This window comes from Uloborus diversus, chromosome 4 (genome assembly GCF_026930045.1).
Source record: "Uloborus diversus isolate 005 chromosome 4, Udiv.v.3.1, whole genome shotgun sequence".
NCBI classification, from domain to species: domain Eukaryota; kingdom Metazoa; phylum Arthropoda; class Arachnida; order Araneae; family Uloboridae; genus Uloborus; species Uloborus diversus.
This window is the reverse complement of record NC_072734.1, coordinates 122068984-122095938: the sequence shown is the minus strand read 5'-3', so window position 1 is coordinate 122095938 and position 26955 is coordinate 122068984. Positions and strand designations below refer to the sequence as shown.

Sequence of the window (26955 nt, the reverse complement as noted above, 5' to 3'; positions counted from 1 at the left end):
AAAATAAAACACCTAAGAACATCATAGCATGTACAATATTTCAATCACCAAAATATAGTAGGTAATAAAAAAAACATCAATAGCCATCTTGTTAAAGCATGAATACATTGAAAGCAACCTTCGATAAGTTTTTACTACTACTTAAAAATAATAACTTAGAGCCATTCTATACAGGCATGTATGTCATGTTTTTGCGTAAACATGCTTCTTCTCCCCTTTCTCACTCTTTTGTTTTTTAAACTTCATCCAAGATTTAACAAAACAATAAAAAAATAGGTATGATATACATACACCAAAGATTAAATATTTTTATTTTAAGATAATTAAGAAATATGTAATTGGGCCATTTCACTGTCACGTGCAAGACAAAAACACGCTTACATAAGTTTCATTAACATTTCGTCATATCTCTTAATATTTTAATGAAACAGGGGTAAGCAATTTTTTCAATCTTTACATTTGATACAAAGATACTCCTGACACAATTTTATTTTTATTAAACAATTTTGTTACTTGAAATAAAATTTATTTACATGCGTCACGTGCGGGACATCTTAAATCAACCTCTGGTAACTTGCTTATGCATAAGCTAATATTTTTGCTCTACTAATATAGCAACGATGAAACAAATTGCAGATTTTGAAAAAATGTATATGCCCATTCTATTGAAAATAGTCATTTTGTCCTGCATGTGACGGTTCCTATATTTCATAAAAAGAAATCATTTTTGAAGAAAGTTTTTGCTTAAGAAGTCACACACATGAGATAGTGATTTCTTAAAAAACAAAATTTATTCATCATCCTTTTAAAATATTATTTTTTATGAAATGTATGAAGCATCAAGTGCGGGACAAAATTACCATTTTCTGAATTAGTACTACCAATTAACTCTTAGTTAGTTTATCTTTTAATACATAAAATCAGCCTTGTTTCAATTTCTTTTAGCTTAATTTTTTTCAGAACTAAGTAATATTGGTTTACTAGTTCATTGCTTCAAAAATACAAATATGATTTTTCTGAAAAGCAATTACAAGAGGTTGAATTTAACATTTCAAGCTGCAAAAGAAAGTTTTACCAAAAAGTACCAGACCTTGAACCTATATTTATAATTTATGTTTTAAAATCTTGAAGTTTAAGAAAGAAGCTTTACAAAATAATGAATTTTGAGGCTTGAAAGAAATAAGCCAGGAAGCTAACTTACAACATTATTTAACCTGCTGTATCATTAAAGATAGAGACGTACCGAGTAGCACTTTGGCCGAGTACTCGGCCTTTTATTACTCGGCCGAGTACCGAGTTACCGAGTACTCGGCCTTTCACTACTCGGCCGAGTTCCAAGTACCAATTATGTTTTAAGAAGAACCACAGACACACATGTGATGAATTTTGAACCTATTGGAATAGTAGTATAAACCTCCTTGTCCATTTAATAGTTTTTAAAACTAAACTCCTGCTGAAATTTAATTACACATTATATATATACAATTTTGTTTGTGTCAAAAATTTTACAAAAAAATAATTTTTTAAATTAAAAATAAATAAATAAAAGGTATAATGAATCAAGTTGGAATTAAAACAAATTACAGTAAAATCCCTCTAATGCAGACACTAACAGGACAAATTTTTTTTCTGCAATACAGAGGTGTCCGCAGGACAGGGGTTTAATAATGTTATTTGCATTGGAACTGGGGAATTGTCCGCATAAGAGGGGTGTCCGTTAGGAGGGGTTTCAGTGTATACCAATCAATTATAGTTCTAATCTGCCAAACATAAATAATTTTTAAAAGCAGATAAAACAAATGTGCAGGAACACTCCAGACACGTGTTTCTGCCCCCCCCCCCCTGTTACAAGGAACGTCTTTTTCAGTGATAACATGTGAACTAAAGAATGTAAAGACATTCAACAAAAAAATACAACTTTTGTCGGATGCCTTTAAATCTACGAGCCCCCATTTTGTGCATTGAAAAAGGAATACCTTGTAATGCCAAAACACGTGTCTTCAGAGTTCCTGCACTGTACTTTTAAGGTTGTTTTATTTTTTAAGCAAAGGTATTTTTACATTTTTTATAACTAATTTTTGTTTGTAGCAAAAATCCATTTTTAATATAAAAATTCCATATTTTCTATACTTACATTTTTTGCGTAATTTTTAATAAATAAGTTTTATTAAGTTTGGGGACATTAAAATAAAGATTTATTTCATTGAAGCATTACAAACTTCATTATTCTCAAAATTTAAATTTGACTTATAAATTTTAATTGTAAATGATTGCAGAATATAATGCTTGCTCTTTTTTTATAAATTTTAGTATCTGTCTTGGACAATATTCAATTTTTTGCAACTACTCGGTATTGGCCGAGTATCTGATCAGAATTTGGCCGAGTACCGAGTACTCGGCAAATTGGCCGAGTAGGCCGAGTACCGAGTAGTTACCGAGTACTCGGTACGTCTCTAATTAAAGACTAAACCAAAGGAAATTAAACATCACTCTTGGTTTAAAAAATTTTTTTTTATACTTTTTCTTCATTTAAATTGCTAACTTCAGTTTTTGTAACACTGCGTAGATTTCATCATACTTTCCTTTAGTAAAAGAATTGAATATTTTTGCAATTTTAACTATTTGAAGTTTCTAAATATGTGACAGTGAGAAAAACAGATAAATCATTTTTACAGGCACAAGCCTAAATGCTGGTCTTTTTTATAACTGGATGGTTCTACTGCATACGAAACATTTGATGATCTGGAAAATGTTGTATGAAAAGTGTTATAATAATGCATGGTTGTATATTCTCAATAACAATGTTGAAAAAATTCCAGTTTTCAGGTGCATTGCCTAAAAATAAATCAGTACATAAATCAAATTATTTTGAATCAAACACTACACACTTAATGTTTAATGTTTTAATTAAATTAATCTATTTCATACAAAAATATCATTAAGGTTTTTTAAAAAAAATAATAAGCTAATGAAAACCTACAACGCATTATAAAGCTGTATAGAAAACAACCCATTTAAAACATGATACATATGCTTTGAATCTTCATAACATAAACATTTAATAACTTACCGTAAACAAAACACGGCACCTTTTTCATGAAAATGATATATTTACGAGATATTTTTTAATCAGTGCAAACTAGCGATAGATAAAAAGTGAAATGAACAATTCATGAACGTTAGTGATGGTTGAAACGAAAGAATGATATTAGAATGAAGCTGAAATTTTCATCTGTCAATGCAAAATTTATAGAACGTAAGCACTAAATTTAAGATAACCTTAACACAATAATTGATTTAATTCTTAGTGAGTAATTGTTTTTTAGAGAAAATTTAGGAGTTTTGAACTCATAGAGCGAATAAGATAGATGTTATATGATGCAACAACATGATCGTAAATTTTCAATGATTAGACACTTTAAAAGGTATGTTAGAAAAGAAAAACTTACCTCAAATCATTAGTAAAAAATTAAACAATGCATATGGGAATTTTTCATGTTGACCGTTCACAACATCTTGACAAAACAGACAGTGTCACTAAAAATTTCATTCATTTTCATCCGGATCGTAAATGTCCAACTTCATTACAAACAAACCAAATATGCTGCCACTTTGAAACAAAAAATATATTCTTCCTATCTTCAGAGGCTCTGCTGATACTTCTAGATTTCCTGCAAAATTTGACTCTTTAAAATTTAAAATAATTGGATTGTAATGAAATGATTGATACGAATGCTCAAAGGATGAAGTACAATCTCATCAAAATCAAGTTTGTTGTAAAAATTTCCCCCCGTCAAGAAAACTTTTAACTCTTCCCTACAAAAAAGAAGGGAGTGTGTGAACGGGGGGGGGGGGGGGGGGAAGGACCAGTGAAGATAGATCCTTTAAATTGTTTTCAATCCTGTTTAACGGGTAGCTTTTTGCTCACCAAGAAACTACCTCACTTTACAAAACTTCCCGCCACGTTCGAAAGAAAAACAACAAAGTAACTCCGGTTTGAGGACGCAAAAAAAAAAAAAAGGTTGCACAGGTTCGAGGAGCGAGGACGCGGAAAAAAAGAAAGAAAGAAAAGGAAAGAAAAATGGAGGCGTAAACGTTCGAGGAGGCAAATAAAGTAACATAAAATAAAATTTCAAAAAAAAAAAAAAAAAAGGATCGAGAGCGAGGAAAAAACCCTAGCCGCAACGAAATGGGATTGAGCGCCACCCTTATGAAAATGGTCTATAGAATTCTATAAAAAAATTCTTTAGAAATACCTATATAGAGTCTTATAGAATTATGGCCCAATTTTCTATAGGCCGTTTTCTATAGAATTCTATAGAGAAAAATTCTATAGGTTTCTATAAAATTAGTTCTATAGAATTCTGTATACTTCTTATAGAATTCTGTAGAGTTATTTTTATTGAATTCTATAGAACTGCCCTATAGAAAATTGGGCCATAATTCTATAAAACTCTATACAGGTATTTCTTATAGAGCCTCTATAGATCTTCTTATAGAGTATACAGATCTTCCTATACAGCCTCTAGATCCTATTAAGAGTCTCATAAAACACAATGACAATGCTTTACATAAACTGCACCTAAAAATATTAGGTGCAGCAATTTATTACAACGATTACACATTATTGTTAGATAAAGACACTTCATAACACTGAACAGTGGTACCATTTGGGAGTGCTAATTAAATATTAAAACCCCTATCACTATAAAAAACAATGTTAACTCGTCCAAACTTTCGGTTATTGTTACTTACATATAAATTTATAACGCAAAAATCACTAGTAAATTAATGTCATTACTCAGTCATGAGCTTTATTTAGTAAAATCAAATGCTACTTCCGATGCATAATGCAGTTCATTCTGGATTTAAAATTCAAGTTTTGTTTTATAACTAATATTTATAAGTTTTTTCATTCCCAATTTGTTTAATATAACAATAAAAATATAAATATAACAAAACAACACAAAAATAATACATACTTTTAACGAATTCGGCAAGGTTCAGCCATTTTCATCGCAAAACGCTTAGAGGATCGCACGTGCAAGATGGACGCTATCGCCGGCGCCGTTCGGGGCAGAAAAGGGAAAACAGACTGGCGCATGCGCAAAGAGATTAAGAGAAATACTGCTGGCAAACTCTCCCGACAAAATACGGAGTTGCATCTTGGAATTTTGATTATTTTATTTACTAAACCTTGACAAGAATTTTTACGAAGTCTCACATTTTTAGAATTAATTTCAATGTTTAGAAGTTTTATTATTACTATTAAATTACTTAAACATTGTAAATAATAAATAATTTTTAATCTTTTATGAGTATATTTTTTTTATTTAATTAAGTTTGATCTTTTTCGTCGAACTATGACAAAATGCAACAGTATTATTATTAAAGACCATACTACAATCCGCCCTTGTAATAAAAAATATGACCTTAGCAAATAATTAATTGTTAAAACAATTATTCTTAAAATTAAATAGATTAATTAGGAATTAAACCATTTCATTTTAGGGATTAAACTTCCTAATTAATTAGGGCTTTTTAGGCTTTCCAAACTAGAAGTATTATATAAACACTAATAAAAACTATAGTTGTAAACAAAATGAACGAATTCTCAACTTTTTACAAAATTCTACAGTATAAGGGAAGTTTTCTGAACAAATTCTATAGAATTTTATAGAATTTAGTATGTATAGAAACCTTATGCTCAAATTCTATAGCAGTTTCTATAGAACTTTATAGAAGAAATTCTCTATTGAAACTTCATTCTCAAGTTCTATATGGATATCTATGGAATTATATAGAAAATAATTTCTATAGGAACTTTCTTTTAGACTTCTATATAATTTTCTATAGAATTCTATTAAGCTCTATCAACCATTTTCGTAAGGGCAGGAACGACGCGAACATTAGGCGCCGAGCAGATTGGGCCCAATGTTCCCGGCACCTAAAGTGTTGGCTCCCCAATGGTTCCCCGGCGTCCAATATGCCCGGCGCCCAATGTTCCTAGACCGAGCCGCAAGGACTCGAGGGTGCAGAAGAAAAACCGGAGTAGCTCAAGGCAACACAGGGCAAGCAAAGGCACACAGGCTCGAGAACGCAAAAAAAAAGTGCAAATATTCGAGGACGAAAATAAAGTAAAAAAGAAAAAATGGGAATTTTTAAAAAAGGTTCGAGGGGGGCGGGGGGGGGGGGGGGACCACGATCGAGGGCGCAGAAGAAAAGCCCGAAGGAGCTCAGGTTTGAGGGCTCAAAATAAATAAATAAATAAATAATAAACAAATAAAACGACAGCGCACAGGTTTAACGGCACAATAAATAAATAAATAAACAATTAAAACAAAGGTGCACAAATTTGACTGCGGGGGGAAAAAAAAACGAAGGTGCACAGAGGGCGTTGAAGACGCACATACGGGAGGACCGGCGCTGCGGGTCAGTCCACCCCTGTGGATATGTCCCCTACTAGCAAAATTTCTTGCATCAACCTTGACAGATCTTGATATTATACTGACGGCGTCAATATTGACGTGTTTCATACTGCATAAAGCTTGCATAAAGATTAAAAAGCAATATTACTATAACAACACGTATGCAACATTGCATTCATCTTAAAATATCAATATTGATATTACCTTAAAATAACAACATTGCATACATGTTGATGCCGTCAAGATGATATTGATTTCATGCTGTCGCCGTCAAGGTAATTAGTACACAATAGAGCAGGTGGACCTTCGTTGATACTTGCGCATGCGCACAGTTCTTTCTACCCAGCGTCCCTCGCATTGCTAGCACATTAATTCAGTCGGTTCAGAGGAGTTGCACGTGGCTTTGCATTTTTTAGGCTTCGTTAAGTTGGTTGCTTAGTTATTAGTGTGGAATAGTATTGTTTTAGGAATAACTTATGAATTACTGATATTTGCATTTGTTTATTAATATAGTACTAAACAAGTCATATCGCAGACGATGTGCGGTCAATGTTAGAAATGGCCGAAAATAACAAAGGACATTGAAGTCCAGAATTTCGTATTATCACTTCAATCTCACAAGTAAGATTAATTTTATTCAATGGTTATTTATGTTATTCTTTGAGATAAATTCATATGTTTTGTCCATGGGATATTTTCAATGCTGACATCCATTTGAAAATGTACTTTATTGTATTTATTATTTTGCTACCTTTACTCTTAAATGTGCTATAAAAACTTCCGCAATTATTTCTAAATAGGCATTTTATGTCTTTATAATACAATTAGAAGCAAGAATTTAAAAAATAAGTCAAGTATTACGCAAAACGAAGAAACTTTCATTTTTTTAAATTAAATTGCGAGTACTACCCCAGCAGCACAGCAGTATCGGCCAATGTCATAACCACGGTGGTTGGTAGATTGGCCAATCTCGGGTAAAGTTGGGTCGGCCAGCGTAAAACGGCTAACTTTTTTACAATATTGGGCAATACTCGTTGCCAGTATTGGCCAATACTGGCAAATCAAAATTGGCTAATGTTGGCCTGTAATTTTCCCCCAGTATTGGCAGATACTCGGAGCGAGTTTTGGCCAATATCGGTTAATGTTGGGTTGGCCAGCGTCGAACGGCTGACTTTTTAACAATATTGGGCAATACTCGATGCCAGCATTGGCCAGTACCGGCAGAAACTAAATTGGCCAATACCGGGTAGCAATCTCTTTTGCAGCATTGGCCGATACTCGAGCCAGTACTGGCCAATGGGGGCCAGGTGACACTGGCCGATTATATGTGTAGCTATTAGCCAGTGTTGGGCAATACTGCTAAAACAGAATTCAGTCTTTAAAAAAAAAAAATCGGCATTCAGACTTCCATCCTTCAGTTTTAGGGTTTTGTTTTACCTCTTTTAATTGAAGGATGGAAATCTGTGTGACGATTTTTTTTTTTTTTTTTTCAAAAAACGGAATTCGTCTTTACTGAGAAGTGGCACCCATAGCTATGAAGCTTTGACACTGCACTGGAGGTATAAAACCCAGAACTGTGCGTTTGTGTTTTATTCCTATTAGCGCACTGGTCAAAAGTCCCTCGACCTTTCTGTCTTAAAACGATATAATTTACGGCTACAATTACTAGAGGAAAATTGACGGTTTTATCATTTATTTTATAATTAGATTACTGACAGTAATATCTTTCATTTTTTATGATTTTTAATGAGCAGCAAATTACTTTTTTTACGCCAAATGGTGATTGTGGGAAATAAAGATTCATTATCCTTAAGAGTAAGGATCAGATTTAAGCATGATAGTTCTTCCCACTGACATCATAAATGTTTTTGTTCGTTCATATAAATGATATAATCAAAATCCTTATTTTTTTCTTAAATTCATATTTTGGAACAATTTATATATTTACAAGTTCACTGGGAAAAAAAATTTTATTCATTTTTTTACATATTATCAGCTAGGTAATATGTAAAAAACATACATATTATTTACAACATAAATATGTTTCATTAAAACATACATATATATATATATATTGTGCTTATATATTATCAGCTTTTTTGTCTTCATTTCGACCATTCAGTGTCCTTTATTTGATACTGTGAGACCGATGATCCCAATCTACAGCTCCAGCAAGTATCTGCCGATTCTGCGGCTGATAGCATTTGTATTCGCAGCATCCCACTTAATTTTTACACTTGCTAAAGAGAGAGAGAAAAAAAAGCAGTCACTTAAAATATAATTACACTTTTTTTTAAACTCTGCAATGTGCAAAGCAAACACATAGTAAGGATTACTACTTATAACCAACATGTAAATTGTAAACTACATACAATGGACTCTCGTTTTTTGCAGGGGTTACGTTCCACAGAAACGCCGTGTAAATGAAGACTTAACAGTAATGTTAAAATAGGTAAGGTTATGTTCCATTGATAAAAAATATGTACTTTTTCCAATACAAATACACAATGGAATGAAAAAAATATGAATTAACTTAGGGAATATGAATAAGAGCTGTTTATGATATTCCTTTGGCAGTCATTTTTCTATGCAGGGCTTTTCCTTTGTGGGGCATGAGCACATCCATGGTCACTTGCATCATTTCCATGATGGGATCTTCCTTTATAAACAAATCAGAAAAATCCACTGTCAAAATATGGCTCAAAATTTAAATGTGGAAGCTTTTGGTCGAGTATCATCAATGTTGGTATTGTTGTTGGTTTTGTTCTTATTTGTCACTTCTAAAAGCTTTTATTCAAGTGAGTTATGAATTGTGTGAGTTTAATAACATTACTTCTGAAAAGAGCTCTAAAAATGTCTCCAATGGCTCAAGCTCCCTTATAAGCATGCCAAAATGCAGTTTTCATTTGTTATCAATTACAGCAATCTTAGAAGTTTGAAATATGAAAATTTTAAAAAACTTTATGCATTTTAATGCTGCATCTGCATAAATCAAAACTCATCCATTTATAATGAAATAACGGTGTCAAATCTTAAACTGTGTGTAATGAAATCCGTGTAAAATGACGATATTGCTAATAAATTGGTAGTTAATCTGACATAAGTAGTGGTGCAACAAGAATGGTTTGAAGGTCAAACTCTCCCCAGAGTTCTTAGCTTCAACATATACTGCTAATTCTATTACTGTAGAAACGGTAGAGTTAGCAATTTGCTACCAATTAGATAAAATTAAACACATCAAGACTATAGACCTCCCCTCCCATTCAGGTAAAAATTCTTGCTGCTCCAGTGGAGATGATTAAAGACTATAAAATTATTTCACTGCTGATTATAACAGTAAATGTATGATTATAACATTTTCCAAATCATGTCTTACTCTTTGATAAGACTCTTTACTTTGGCAAATTTATATTTTCAAAAAATTTCTCCCAGTTTCCTACATTTTTTTTTTCTTTCTTTTCGGCTTGGGGGGGGGGGGGTTCTCAACTTGTACCTTTTCCCCAAACCAATAAATGACACCACAAACAATGGGGATATTTTTTTTACAACAATTATGTGTGATGAAATCATATGATTCCAAAAGTTTTCTTTGATAAATTTAATTTCAGCTACAAAAATGATGCTGTTCACCATCAACTAAAATGTTTGCAGTTCACATGAAGATTGCTCGTGGACCACTGTGGGCTTTTAGTGGTAGCCCCCATTTACCCTTGCAATTATTAGACACTGTAAAATAACTTATATACAAATACATTATCCCTCATATTATTTTAGCAAGTATTTTTAAATTACAAAATGAAAAAATTATGCATAACTTGATTTGCGGATATAAATGATTTTCTTCGAATGGTTGTGTACTTCTGTTGTTGTAAACAGAAAAAGAGAAGACTTATAGGTTCAATATCAAACAAATTTATGTAGTACAATCCTAAGCTAGGTAATTACAGCAGAAAATTTACAAGTGATAGAAATTCAATACAGATTAAATGTATAAGAAAATCACTTTGAAGAAATTTTTATTTTAGATTTAGCTTACCACCATTAAATTTAGATTGAATTAAATAGAAAAAATCTATTTTATCATTAAGTAGTTTATTCTGCATAAATTGTTAATTTTATTACTTTCAAAAATGATCTATCAAACTGCTGTTCAGAGTATGGATTTTTGAGGATCAATAAATACATTTCATAAATTAAGATCAGATTCCATAAAACTTCTCATTTTTGCTCACAATTCTAATTGTTGTATTTTGCAAGCAAAAAGGAAAATAAATTCAAGAGGCTTTAGATGCTAATTCTTCTAATTTTTAAAAATAATTGTATTATTATTTTATAGAAATATTTTTTTATATTCTAAATAATATTTAGAATATAAAGACATACTTCTAGGCTTGAATAAGTTCAAAATACAATGAGTATTAAAGTAAGTCATCTATTTTCTTTGTCATTCAAATAAAGATACTTCACAATCAAAAGTTCTTAATCGTGCTTTTTTGTTGAATTTACTAAGACAATCTGGTACTAGTTTTACTATAAACACTATTTTTCATGAAAACAAAATCTCCTCAAGGCTACTACTGACTTCAGCTATTAAAATAATTGCTTCTAGTAGTCTATGATATAAAAGCCTTCAAAATAGTTGCCAGATGCAGAAATAAATAGATGTGGAAAATAATTTCTGAAAAAGTCATCAGATGTAGAAAATAATTTCGAAATAGAAAACAAATTTAAATGTTCAATAATCGATAAAGAAACATTCTTTTTTAAATATATTGAAAGTTATAATTTGTACACAGTACAAAATTAATTCAGACTGTCAAAGTAATTTTAATGTAAAGTAATTTTAATGTAAAAATATTCAGATGTTAAATTTAAAACTTGTTGTTTTTAATTCATAATTCTTGTGACCATATGCATCAGCCTTACAATTACAAACTCGTTTAAAATTGACAATAACCAGGTACAACAGAAATCTAAATAGAATTTAAGAGAAGAAAAATGTGCCTTTTAATCCTCCTTAGTTTTGTTTTGTTTATCTATCTGTAATAAAATTTGGTTGTAACCAAAGAAACATTTGCAATTTCTTAACTTAATTATATTAAACAGACATATTTTTCATATAATTTAAAATACTGCATATTCTTTCAACCTAAATATGTTTTTCTTTTAAAATTTAACTACATAGCAAACTTAGAAACAATTAAGTCCCCTATCTTACTTTGTTGTCTCCTGTGTTACCAAGATCAAGGTAACACAGGGGACAAAATGGTATTAAAAATTCCCCTTGTATTAATGGAAACAATGCAAAAAGTATGTTTTTTTTTCCTTTAAACTCAACCTGAAAGTTTTAACATGTGTTAAACAATAAAATAATTAAACCTTTCTATAATTTAATAATAACACAGGGGACAAATAAAAAAGACACCTATGTCTAAAGTTCTTTTTTCCTCACCTGGAACTCTTAAAAATAGCACATGCGAAAAAAATGGCTACTTTACATTAATAACTTGTAGAAGTACAGAGCTATTGTTGACAATATTTAAGTAACACATTCTTAATATAATAATTAAAGAAGTAAGGAGGCAGTATCACAGGAGACAAATATCAGGAGACAAAAGATTTTCTTCCATAAAATAAAAATAAACTTGAAATTTTATTTTAAAAACATGTTAGTATAATATGTTAATAATGAGTTGAAAAGAAAAAGAAACATATTTTAAAAAATTAATAACATGAAGAAAAAAAAAAGGTTTAAAAATAAAGTGCTGTTGGGACATGGTTGTTTTATAGGACACAATTTCAATAATCCCATTCAAAAAGTAAAAAATGTACTTAATTTTATTAATGTATCAATGAAAAATATGTCAGACCTATCATTTTTAATGTTTACATTTAACTTTGGAGTAAAATTTGGGAAAAGGTTACAGGGCAGTCCTCAAAAGGTGGGAGCAAGCACAGACCTCGACTTTGAAGCTTCAACACAAAATAACTTTCATTTTAATTGACTCAAAAATGTTTTGAGTTAAATAATAATACTGTTTAGAGGCAAGAATTATGGAAAAATAAAATTATGGAATATTAATGATAAATGGAAATAATTGTTAAATACATTAAAAATTATGGAAAAAATGCTCCTCAAATACCCTTAAAAATATATTTTCTTTGCTAAAAGGCACAATTTTAGACTTTCAAAAGGTTAACTGGGCAAATGTACCATCAAAAAAATTTTTTTTTAATTATTTCCAACCGTTTCAAAACAAAATTAAGGGTATGAATCTCAAACTGAATATTTTTTTGATAATATTTCCTACAAATTAAAAAAAGAAGGAAGTTGGAAGTTTCATGTATGTCTAAAAGTTACAATCTTGACAATGCTATTATTTGAGTACTAAATATATGATTTATATGTTTTAAAGGTATTTTTCGATCCTCAAAATCAATTGTTAATCATTTTAAAGTTTTTTCATATGTTTTTATGCAGTATCTTTGAAGCAAAATCACTTTTCGTGAGATGTCCAAATTGCGTTACGATCTAGACGCCGATAATTCTGTCCATTTATTCAATATTATAATATGCTCTTCTATCTTGTAACCTTACTAACTAAAGGCTATTATAATGTTAATTTCTTTAATCCATTGCTATTTTGCACAATTAATACGTTATGCATTAAACATTACATAAATAACAGAAACTCAAGTTATGATGTAACGAATAGTCAACAAAGGCGGCAAAAATCGCCAAGCAAACCCCGATTGGCGACAACTCACAGAGTACTATATGCAAAGGGCTACCAGAGAGGAATTCAGGTTTTCGCCAACGGCGTCGGTTTTGGCGACTTGATCACCTGCGCTGGCAAAATGGATGTTTTTTTTTCTTTTCGGATTCTACAAAACCATAACAAAATTTTATTATTTTAAGACCAGTATATAAGGTCACTCATGTACTTCATAAATCCTCTATTTTTCATTGCAGAATTTAAAAATAGATAAAATTTTCACTGGAAAAGTTCAAAAACTGAAACTTTCATTATGATGATGTCCAAAATCTGTTACCTACCGGACAACTGTTTGTCCAAAATCTGTTACCTACAGACCTATCATTAAATTTGCTATTTATTAAATTGCATAAATACCTGCTGTCTTTTTATGTTTGTGTATGATGTTCTAGGTATACATGCTATGCAATAAAAGCAAAATTGATTTCAAATTCCAAAATTTTAAAAATGGCTCAAAAGCAACGTTTTTGTTCCCACCTTTTAAGAACTACCCTACAACTTAAAGTCTTGGACATTAAATGTTGCATTAACTTTAGAATGACCCAAATCATGTATCAGGAAAGAAATTATCAATTTAGATGTGTTGTTTCAGCTTAATAATTTTTCTAAACATAGATAAATTTACTATGTTACATGGAAATGCTTTAACATTTCCAAAAACAGATAAATGTTTTCTATTTTAAAAAATTAGAAAGCTGTTTTAATTTATTATTGCCAACCAAGAAGTAAATTTGCAAAAAAATGTCAGCACAGATTCTGCTATAAGTGAAATTGTATCCTAAAACCAAAAAAAAAAAAAAAAAAGGAAAGACTACACATTTTTCTCAATATTGGACAAGAGTATTTTTTAACAATATGTGTACATTTTAGCCATTGCTCTAATTTTATGTTTTCCCAATTGGAAGGTTTTTATCACTGGTCTGAAAGAAAATTTAAAAAATCACGGTACAAAAACCTTTTAGGTATAATTGCCTTCATTATTGAGCAAACTTACCAAATCATAGATCAGTGAAGTGGACTAAAGGGTTGCGGGTTCAAAGCCAGACGGTCGAAGATGCTCTGTTGTGTGGACAAACAGGTATCATTCATCTCTAGAGCCTGAGAGAGGATTCCCTGCTGAAAAGATCAAGAGGTCATACAAGCGGCACAACTTGAACCTAAGGCAGGGAAAATTACATAGATATTAAAAAAGGCAGTAATTAAATAAACCTAAATAATAAACATTACTATTATGTTTCAAGTATGCATTTTATTTTTTACCAAATTACAGTGCATTCTATCCTAGTTCCAAAAATAAATTTGAAAAATATCATATATAGATATACCTATATCAGCGAACCACGGCAACATACAACTGAAACTCTTGTACAACTATTTAAACTTTTATTAAAGTTAAGTTCCTAACCTTGAACTATAATTCTTGAGACAAAATCAAAAATTATGTAATCGAAAAAGTCAATTTTTTTAACAGATGCAAACACATCAAATTACTGAAAGATATTAATGAGAAGTTTACATTAAACTCATATTTGCCATAATATCAAAATACTCTTTATAATTATAAATTATCTTTTTCACATTTAGATATAAAATAGCAAATATTAAAATATTTCAAATTTTGTTTTTGAAAATAAGAAAATATAATAACATACACTATAATACGCTATTATAGGGATTTCGTTAGTTGAAGAGATTTCTTTTTTTCCTCAAATCTATGTAGTTAGTTGAGTATTTTTCTATGCATCAAAATCTTGAAGGCATATATACTTTTTATTTAAAATACTAACAAGCAATTACTACTCCAGCAAGTAGGATGATATAATAAGTAACCTTTTAGATTATGTAATCTTTTGTGGTTATGATAATTTTTACAGATACAATTTTAAGCAATTATTATAGAATTAAGTATCTTTTAACTTCCAGCCATTATATTGCAATTATCTCAAATAACTTGGATAAGCACAAATCACAAATATATCTAATTGCAAATAAATATTTAATATTACATGCAACTTTGAACAATTTCGTATACAACCGCTGGAATCGCAATACAGAGAAAATACACAGCACAACAGAGATAAAGATACTATTTATGCTTACTTTAATAACTCAGTACCTTTACTTTCTTAAACTGATGTCAAGTGCCAACTACTGTTACGTGCACCAGAAAAAAAAAAAAAAAAAAAACAGCGTCAGAGAGCATAAACTTACTACAACCCTCTTTTGCTACGGTACCTATCCATTTCCTGAGTTTGGATTTTCCTGAAAAGTAATATGTTATATGCACTTGAAATATTGAAAATATTTGTGAATTCATGAAATTATTTTCATCAAAACATCACTGTTTAAAAAAAAAAAAAAATGTAAAGAATCAAAGTTTCCATCTTTTTTCCTCGAAGCCTCAAAATGTTCAGAAATTGTACATATCTGATTCAAAACTGAATTGTTAAATATATTAACTGGTTGTTGACATAAATTAAATATTTATATTCCCGCCTCACAAATAAGCGTTATATTTGACAGTAAATGACAATTATTCTAACTATATTCTAACTTATTTTTTCAAGAGCACGGGAAGAATTTTCAAGGGAAAAAAAAAGAATATTTTATATGTTTTTATCTTGCTCGATGCCTGAAAACAGCTAAAATGCTATTTCCCTGTACTATATGAAATCTCTGCAAAATAAGAAAATATAAAACAAAGCAAAATAGCTGTAACATATAGAACTAAACAGTTCGGCGTCTTTTTTTTTTTTTTTGTAAGTGTTAGCGATAACGTTAATATAGCTCGATTCTCAAAACGTGAAAAGGAACGATTTATAATAAAGGATAGCACATGCTTAAAAGTTTTAATTGAAATGCCTCCCCCCCCCACGCTATTGACATCATAAAACAATCACAAACACAGCACAAGCAAATTTGGAAGGTTTTTCGGGTATTCAGAACACTATGTGTATTGAACAAAGAGTGAATGCAAAAAGTATAACACATTTCAAATTCTAATTAAAAAAAATTTGCAATTCTATTCAATATACAAAACGATTTCAAACTTACCCACAGAACAAGTTAATGAAGCTAATAACAACAGCAATGGCGTCCTTCGACGGAGCGGAGCGAGAGAACTCCCGGCTCTGCGCATGCGTCATCAGAGAGCTCTGGATGTACAGCACAATATCGCATGGAATTGGCTAATGTCGGCAAAAGCGAAACTCCATACATTTCTTTATCGGAGGACAATAGATTCCTAAATTATTTCAGAATAATTTTTCTCAATTTTATCCACTCATTAGAAGCAGCAAACATCCAATAGGAAAACTATTTTGTAGGTAATTCTCTAATTCAGAATATCAATACAGCACAGTATCGGATGCGATCGGCTAATGTCGGCAGAAGATAAAAACGCCGTACATTTCAGTATCGTGTAAAATTATTGTAAAATGACTTTTTTTTATCGCACCTACGTATTAAAATTCAAAATGTCTTGCAAAAAGTCTGTTTTAAAAGTAATTTTCTAATTCAGAATGTCAATACAGCATAGTATTGGATGCGATCGGCCAATGTCGACAGAAGTGGAACGCCGTACATTGTATCATGGATTATATAAGTCGATAAATTATTGTAAAATGACTTTTTTTGATTGAACCTACACATTAAAATTCAAAATGCTTTTCAACAAATATGTTTTAAAAGTAATTTTCTAATTCAGACTGTCAATACAGCACAATATCGGATGCGATCGGCTAATGTCGGCAGAAGATAAACGCTGTACATTTCGGTATCGTGTATTATAGATCGATAAATTATTGTAAAATGACTTTTTTTCCATTGTACCTACGTATAAAAATTTATAATGTCTTGCAAAAAATCTGTTTTAAAAGTAATTTTCTAATTCAGAATGCCAATACAGCGCAGCATCGGATGCGATCGGCCAATGTCGGCAGAACCGAACCTCCATACGTTTCGTTTTTGTGGATAATAGATTCCTAAATTATTTCAGTCTAATTTTTCCCAGTATTATCAACACATTACAGAACAAAATATTCACTAAAAAAACTATTTTAAAAGTAATATTTTAAATTCAGAATGCCAATACTGCATAGAATCGGATAAGATCGGCAAATGTTGGATGAAGCGAAAACCGTAGATTACTTTATCGTGGATGATAGGTTCCGAAGTTATTGGAAAATAACTTCTCCCAATTGTACCCACGCATTAAATTTCAAAATGCTTTGCAAGAAAACTGTTTTGAATGCACTTTAATAATTGAGATGGCCAATGTTGCTGAGTATCGGACAGCATTGGACATTAGACAGGAAGCGTAAATTTCCAAATATATTTTTGCAGTGCTAAATTTCGTCAAAATGTCTGTTATTCATGTTATTCTTTTGGGTGGAAATTGCGAAATGTTCTGAAAAGTAACCGTTGATTAAGTTTTTCTGATTTGACCAGTATCAGTTGGCCAAGCCTATACAGTATTGGACTAGATCGGCCAATAGCGAGGTCTGTCAGTTTCTTTAATCAGGAGTTTCAAATACCAAATCTACTGGAAAAAGTCTTAGAACAGTTCTACCTTTATGTTAAACACAAAGTTTCTTTTTAAAAAACGTTTTATAAAGCCTTTTCACTTTTTCAGTATCGGGATGCCAATACTGCCCAGTATTGGCCAAAATCGGGTAAAATCGTCCGACATACGACGACGCACGCCAGGTTTGGCCAATACTCGACCGATATTGGCCAAAATTGTTGTGCTACTGGGGTATTAATATCTTTATATGAATTTCCGATCAGATGTCAGCTTTAAGAAAATATTCTCAGACTGGAAAACTATCTTGAAGAATAACAGAAATAATTAAAGAATAAAATTTAATTCTCGAGTTTGAAGTGAAAATAATACAAATAAATAAATGGATAAAACACCTTGCAAACGTGCTGATTTCATACTGCCATGTCAATGTATCCTGATATTTTCCTGTCATACCAATACGTATGCAATATTACAAAAGCAAGATCATCTTGCCTAGACCTTGATTTCATGCTGTCATGACAACATCTTGATATTATCCTGTCATATCAATACGTATGCAATGTTACAAAAGCAGCCTACCTTGATATTTTCCTGATATTATGCTGCATACATATTGTCAGTCAATATTGTGGCAGCCTGCTGACAGCATAAAGGGAGTAACATAACAACATTGAGGCAGTATTAATGCAAGATGATTTTTCTTGCATTCAGGCACACGGATACAAGATTTGAAAGGAGCAATTACAGTGCTGAGTATTCAATTTTTCCATGTGGGGGCAGCCGAGAGAAAAGGCTCGTCCCCTGTCAGTTTGATCACCCTGCACCCCTAAAACTTGCCAAATTTATACTATCCCCGATTCCGAGCCCCACAATAGACGGGCCACTAGTTTCCGACTAGTCTGAAATATGTCTCTCATCGACCCTGACTGCCGCCCTGATCTATTTTCCCTTCCTTCAAGTTTCTATGTCAAGATTGAATTAAAGGAAAAAAAAAAAAACACACACACACACACACACACACACACACACATAATAGGGTAAATATTCTTTGGGCAATTTATTGCTATGAAGAAGATACCAGAATTACAAATCCTAAAAATGCAGTTTTCGGCTGCCTTTGGCGACTTCAGAGGAAAGACAGAGGGAGGAGAGCTCATGGATCTTGGGTAGGGGGGTCTCTTGGGTAGTGTTCTCAGTAATGTTTTTTTTAGACTTTTTGCTCCAAAAAGTAATGTGGGTGGGAGGGGGGGGGGGTGACGTTAAAGGAAGGGATATGGTTCCTGAATTTTTCTTTTTCTTAAATTGAAGTCCTAAATACTCAATGGGGTCGTTTCCGAAACTTTAAAAGTATTTTTTTTCTAAAAGAGCATGATTAAAAACATTGGGTTTGACCATTTTTTAAATAATTTGACAAAGTTTACTATTTTTGAAAATTATTTAAATTATTGCGCAGGCGCAATTTTATTTTTTACGCTTCTGCGCATGACAGCAGAACAAAAATGATGAACTGCCATTCACTGTTGCCATTAGCGCAGAGCGCAATATTTAATTCATTTCTTTACTCTCATGTACTGGCAATGATACGGTTAATAGCAAGCGTAGAGCGCAATATTTAATTCGTTTCTGAATTATCATAACGTGCGAACGCGGTTAGACAGCAAGCGTAAGCATTCAGCGCGCCAGTGGAATACGCGCCTCAGTTCATCATTTGTGATGTCATAAAGACCACTCATTGTATGAAAAATCGGAAATCTAAAAAAATCAATTTAAAAATAACTGTTGGAAAAACAAAAGTATTTTCTGAGTCCATGTTTTTTTTTTTTTTTTTTTTTTTTGGCTCAGTTTATCAACTTTTTGACTAAAAGTAGTACTTTTGACTGAAAGAAACAATCCCATTGTAAGATATCTAGGATGGTGTTAAAGGATAGGATGGTTCACAAGTCATTTCTAAGAATTAATAGAAAAAAAAAAGCAATCAAGACGTATATACGTAGGTCCCTCAAGGACAGATACAAGGGATGGGCGATGAGGGAGATCGCCCATCCCTTGAGGAACCCTGCACTATCTTTGATGGAGAGGAAGAGTTGAGGAGCTTTCTCTTCGGCATTTTGAAAAATTCGAGTCTTAAAGAAAATGATGTAGATATCTCAGGTTGTGTTATTAGGGGAAGGAATGGGATCAGTGGCTTTCCTCCGATACGTTTTCGAAACTTAAGTTCCAAAAAAGCGCAATTTCTGACGACTTTCGATCATGTTAAGGGAAAGGGGTTTTAAAACCTTCTACGGAATTTTACCCCTTCCCACAGAAAATGAAGGAGTACGTTCGGCGACCTGCTCGGATAAATCTCTATATTTTAGTTGTGAAAGATAAAAATGTTGAGGCAGCCTCACCCGCCACCCTTCTAAAGTACATGCAAATCAGATTCGTATTAACAGGCAAGTTAAAAAATCAACCGTCCCATCCTTGAACAATTTCTGGAACCTTCCTTGGATCACCTACGATAATGTCAGGAAAATTCATGGGACTCGGTATTCTCATCATGAAAGATCATCTAAAATTTCGTTCGTGGGCATCAATTTTCAACAATTTCCAGGGGAGAGTTCAGTCTCCCCCCCCCCTCCTTTAACATTATTAAAAATCATTTGCAATTGCGTTTCTAGAAGCAGAGGCGTAACTTGGCCACGTGAAGTAGGGGGGCAAAAAAATTTTTCAAGGGAAATTTATTTGATTCATATTCTGCCATCCAACAAAAATAATGAAAAAATTTACTTTTCATAAATAAGTGAATAAATTTAAGCAATCATAATAACTTTTAACGCAATGTATGTTATTCAGTTTAAACAGAACAGAGAACTACAGAGAGTAATGCGCACATACATTCGGAGAAGTTCACTCTTTCCCAAAAAATATGCTGACCCTCTTTTGTCTTTATGTTCATAATTTACTCGATCGATGGTGCCAAGCAGTTGTGCTTACGTTTTGTAATCATAAAGTACATATTTCTTTTTCTAAGTTGCGTTGATTTCAATTCGTTAATAATTCCATGGACTAAGTAGAAAGTTCAAGGAATTCAATAAGTACTTTGGAAAAAACTTTTCTTTCTTCCAAAGTTGCTTTCCAGGATCCCAGGAATGAAGAAGTACAGAGTACACACCCTGTTATTAGTGACCTATGCCCTGAATCAAAGTGATATTCTATTTCAATGACGCAAAGAGAAAAAAGTTTTTTTTTTTTTTGGGGGGGGGGGGCCCATCGGAAAAGAAAAGAAAAATTTATATCTGGTAGAAAAGGGGGGTCCGGGGGCACTCCTCCGGAATAACTTCAAAACTAGTAGCTTTAAAACGCAATTTTAGACTTTCTTCTCTGATGTTTGGGAGACAAAAGGTCTCAGTGGAATTTCTAGAAATTGAAGCTTTAAAAACTCGATTACAGGCCATATTTATCGACGTAAGGGTAACGGAGGGAGCTTAAGGACTGTCCCCGATGGATTTTTTTCTTATAGGTCGAAATCAATACCTTCGCCCCCCAGTTTTCGACATTGAAGTTTCGAAAACTCAACTTTAGACAAATGTTGAAGATTTTGCAGGAAGGAGGTTCTTAACTTCTGAAGCTCTTCCTAGTAAAATTTTCAAAATTAAGATGCTCAAAACTAAAGCAATGTTTTATATTCAGGGGCAAGTCCACTTAAATTTCTTGTAAGTGTAGTTTAAAAACCTAATTGCTTATGATATTAGAGAAAGGTGGTATAGGGACCCCTTGCTAGAATTTATTATTCAAGTCCTGAAAACGCGATTGTAAAGCCATAATTTGGTAGTTTTTGGGTCAGTAATTTTTCGAAATTAAAGCTCCAAAAATGCAATTTTAAGTGATTTTTGATGTAGTTCGGTATTTGGGGGCTTTACCCTCGCGAAATTGAAGACTTGAAATCAATAATAAAGAATAGTTTTGAAAAACATTCTACTCAGCATTCTGGAAGGGGCAGGGCTGGACTAATACTCCGTCAGTCCGTGCCCCGGCACGGAGTAAAGGTTTTTGAGGGGCGCAAAATTGCCAAATCAAAATATGAAAAATATTTGCAACTGAGCTGCTGAAAAAAAAAAAACTAATTTCTCCGGAAAAAATACTGGCACCATCTACAAATGAAGAGGGCGCATCGCGATATCCCTTTATCTACTCTATAACCGTAGTCTGCACAAGTTTGAAGTAAAAGGTGTTAGTTCTTTTATACTAATTACAGAGATTTTAAAATTATTTTGTCATAAGTAGGATCAACACCAGCAGGGGCGCCTCGAACTTAAATTTTTAAGAGGAGAGAACTTTTCTGCCGAACGGAGCTCTAAACTTTGCAGAATGATAAATTATGGATATTCACACATGTGCTTACATCTTTAGTAAATAATTACATTTAGGCATTTTATTATTTCAACTAGTGGTACCCGCACGGCTTTGCCTGTAATAGAAAAATTAAAAGGTCTTTTGGTTCGCCAGTATATTTACAAATAATGTATGGTGAATTTTCGCACCCATGTTATGGTTCCACGTTATAATTTAGTATCTCGCCAATTGGCTTGTGTCCATGTTACGGTTCCACGTTATGATAATTTCAAAATTTACTCGTCTATCTTATGATATTTTTGTTCTTAAAATTGGAATAGAAAAAGACCACATCGAATTTTCGAAAAATCGCTTTGAGGTGCACACCTCCATGCTACAAACTAACTTTGTGCCAAATTTCATGAAAATCGGCCGAATGGTCTAGGCGCTTTGCGCGTCACAGAGATCCAGACATCCAGACATCCTCCGGATATCCAGACAGAGAGACTTTCAGCTTTATTATTAGTAAAGATTATGTCTCCAAATTTTCAGAATCATCAGGCAAAATGTCCCGAATTATGAAATTTTTGGAAGATTACAGTGACTTCCCATCGGAAAACAAAATTTCGCGGTTTTTTTTTTTTTGCAAACAGAAGCGAAAATTGAAAAATCCGACGTAAAAAGATTTTTTACAAGGTTTAAAATTTTTTATTATGACGGGGTTGCGAAAATTAAAGCCTCGCGAAAAAAATGCTCTTACAGTATTCAGTGCAATTTGGAAACTCATGGCACGCTTTAGACTAAAAAATGTATAAATTTATAAATAAACAAGATAGCGTCTGGGGTGCTGATGTTTTTCTGTTTCTGTTTTTCTTACTTTCATTTTTTTCTTACCATGAAAATCTCAAAGCTGAATGCTGAAAAATATATATGCCGTTAAAATATGGTTCAAACAGATAAATCAAAGTAGACAGAGATAGAGAGAAGTGAGATTTAAACGATTGATAAGAAAAGTCGCACTAGAAGTTGTTAAATGGTTGAAGGGAAAAAACGAAGGTAAAACAAGAACTCTGCAGGAGATTAATGAGACACGATATTTAAAATGAAACATAGTAGAAAAATGACCATAGTTATCACACAAAAGTCAAAAATAAAATAAAATAATAAATAAATAAAAACACCTCCGTCCAAATCAATAAAATATACTTCTGGGGCTGTAAGCGTTTGAATTCAAACATGTTAAAATGTAAGGTAAGGGTAAAAATTAAAAGTTTTAATATTTCCGGTTTTAGGACTGTATTCTGAAAGAGTTCCCAGGGTTAGGGGAAACCCTAGAACCCTAAAACCTGATCCCTATAACATCATCAAAGATTGTCTAAAGTTGTTTTCGAAACTTTAATTTTGAAAAATTTCCGAGGAAGTCTCCGCAAATCTTACCCCTTACCCTAACGTCATCAAAGATTGCTTACAATTTGCGTAATTATAATTTCAATTTTGAAAAGTTTTCGCGGAAGTTTTTACAACCTTCCCTTTCCACCTTTAAAGGTCGACTTTTGTTTAAACGATTTCAATTTCGAAAAATTCCGAGGGGAGAGGCACTAAATTCTCCTCATCCTAACATCCCGAAGATCGTCTAAAACTGCGATTTTGGAAATTAAAACTTCTGACAATTTACTAATGAAGATTTCTCCAATCCCGTTCCTTCTGTTACAATTACTTACAATTACGTATTTTGGACGAAAAATGTATGGGGGATGATCCCAGATCCCATTCCGTTCCCTTACTTTAACAAGTGTTGCCTGCAGACCGAGTGGTGTAATGGTTAGGCGTTGGCATCTTACGCCTGAAGACAAAGGTTCAAACCTGGCTTTAATCGATGGATTTTCAAGATGAATAAAATAGACAGCTCCCGGGTCGTATGATTTTGCGGCATGTGAAAGATCCTTCGATTACTCGTTTGGCTTGAAGTACTCTCGGGAAAATTAAATTCCCAGCTCAGTTTCGCATTGTAAGAGCCCAGGTACCTCCATCTGATACGGATGCTACATCGGGAGATCGCACTAAGTCTACAAAAGTCAAAGCCTCTAACACAGTCTCATTAGAAATAAATAAAAAAAGACAAAGATTGCTAACAACTGCATTTTTTTTTTTGGAAAATTTTCCTCTCTAGACGCTTTGACAACCTCTTCTTCCCTTCTCTTTTTCAAATTTTTTGTACAGAATTAAAATTTTGAATCGTTTAAAATTTTGTTTTGAGCCTCAAGTTCGAAAAATTCCAAACTAAGGTCCCCTTAACATTTCTTCTCTTCCATCATCAAATCATCAAAGATTGTCTAAAATAGCGTTTTCAGAGCTACTATTCAGAAAACTTTCCAGGGTGTAACCCCTAGACCCCCTATTTAGGCGCAAAATTTACCCATGACGCAATGTTCACATTGCTTTTTTTTTCCTTTTGAGCAATCACGAATTGCTTATTGTTTTCACTTGACCGTTGAACGACGTCCCGTCCCTTGATTTTATTTTTCTATTATAATGCAGGCGTCCACGTGCCTCGGAATCGAATTATTTAGAAACGACCGTCGATTGTACACAATCTTTTTTTCGCGAAAAAAGTATTCAGCACACAACATTCAGCACATAACAACCAGCCCCTGGCATTCATTTGAATTTTAAAGTCTTAAATTCTAATTTTTGTTGCGATAAGAGCCATTAGTAGAATCCAAGGAGTAGAGTCCTATCGCAATTCGTGATTGCAGAAAAACATAATCTGATTTCAAAATCTCAAAATTCAAACTGTTTTATTTATTTATTTGCACATAGAAAAATGATTAGTAATATGCATGTAACACATAAGCATAATTCTACTAATTCTAGATTCCACATAGATAACACAAATCCCCTGATTTGTGAGCTCTTAGCGCTTCGCGCCCCCACGCCACAGTCCCGGATTTCTATTCCCGGGTGGAGCATGGTTGAACTCAGCCGTTCATCCCTTCAGTGGGTCGATAAAATGAGTACCAAGTGCACTCGGGAACCAAACACTGGGGGTTCCGCGTTAGGGCTGACCACCTAACCGGGTCGTATGCCTTGCAACCCAGAGCCCCTGGTCAGGAAAACTGAGTTGGGCACAGTAGGCCTCGGCCCTCATGGACTGTCGTGCCGCAGGGTTTGGCTTTTTTACTCCCACTTAAGCCACAGACGTTAGATCTACTCTCTCTCTCTCTCTCTCTCAGATCGCTGTCTTATGAATGGAGAATTTGAAATCAACAGAATCAAATCTGTCAACCGATTTGAAAATTGTTATTTACAATTTACATTAATTGCCAAGTTACTTTGACACATTTTATGTGTTTGCCAAAAAATGTAAAAAAGATCATGTGTTTTTTTTCATTTGTTGGGGGGGGGGGAGGGGGGGGGCTCTTTATACATGCAGTTCAAAAGGGGCGCAATTTTTCCCTTTTGCACGGAGTGGTTCAAAAGCTAAATCCGGCCCTGGAAGGGGGAAAGGCTGTGAGCCCCCTCTCCCTCCCCCACTGTCCTATTTTGACCCGTCAATTACATGGTTGGCTGTTCATTGACGTGAGCGCCAGTTAAAGGATTGAAAGTAAATTTCGCTTTCAAAAAAACTTTGGAAATGCAGCAACATTTCCGCTCTTTCTCGAAAACACTCATTTTTTGGACATCTAATCCTAGTTTACTACCTAAATTTAGTAAACTAGGATTACATGCCTATATATATTGGCCGGGGGGGGGGGGGGTTAGAGGTTCAACATCACTTTGGGATCAGGTACGCGCACAGGAGCCTCTTCTGAGTTTCAGATTGCGCCGCTATGGTGCAGTTTAAAAACAGATAAACTATAGGTTGAAATTACTAATTGTTGGCTGAAGTCAATGGTACAACTTTTGCATATAAATTATAACAATTGCATTGGTAATACGCGAATTACATTTTATTATTGTTTGAAAATAAGGTATAGATCATTTGAAAAACAATTTAAAAAAATCCTTTGCTTAAAAACTAGGGGGGGGGGGGCAAAATAATAACTCTGCCCATTGCTCAAAAAAGTAAGGGGGCACTTGCCCCCCTATGCTCTCCCTAGTTTACGCCAATGTCTAGAAGTTCAATTTTGAAAATCTAACGGTCACCCCCGTTACGGACACTAACAGTGGCGGATTGGTTCAAGAAATCGGCCCTGGTATAAAGAGATGTTGCGGCCCCATAGCTTCTATAGATACTAATTTTTACAAAAGTGATTGGGAAACGATATCACTTAATAATGAGGAAATTATTCAAAAAATTAAATATTTTCTTTTAAACAAAATTTATTAGATGGGATTTTTTTCTGTGTTTTAATGGTGAACAATTGATACAAGATATGCTAAACCTTTGTTTGTAAAAAAAAAAAGGGTGATTGTGATAACCTGTTTAAGTATTTTTGAGTGCCTGGTACTGTATTGATTATTTCCGTAATGATATCTTCTAACATTACTTCAGTTAGAATAGGGAGCGAGGGGTGTGTGGCGACCCCTTAATTTTTTTAAACACATGTATCAATACAGAGAGAGATAGGGAGTAGTTGATAGTAGTAGTTAGATTGATTTTCTTGCATATGGGAGTTATTAAATATTAGCATTAGAAACTTAATTGTAAGTTTAACATTGAGTCAGATATATAGGGTCCTGGTGTCTTCTCCCCCGGAAATTTTTTCAAATTGTTGTCCTAAAAACGCAATTTTAGATGACTTCTGGTGATATTAGGGAGAGCGAAGGTTCGAGGGTCCTCTTCCGGCAACTTTTTTGGAAGTGAAACTCCGAACTTGCATTTATACATTATCTTCAATTATGTTAGGAAGATGGGGTCCGGGAAAATTTCAAAATATTAGTTCTGAAAACGCAGTTTTAAAAGATTTTG

At 33.0% G+C, this 26955-nt stretch overlaps 1 long non-coding RNA gene across 1 annotated transcript; it reads right to left on the bottom strand.

The window, feature by feature from the left end:
* Positions 1-8513: 8513 nt before the first annotated feature.
* On the bottom strand, positions 8514-16309 carry LOC129219669 (uncharacterized). The gene is made up of 3 exons (XR_008580430.1): positions 16259-16309; positions 14199-14361; positions 8514-8668 (listed from the first exon to the last, which is right to left on the bottom strand). It is a non-coding gene; the product is annotated as an uncharacterized LOC129219669 (long non-coding RNA).
* Positions 16310-26955: the final 10646 nt, after the last annotated feature.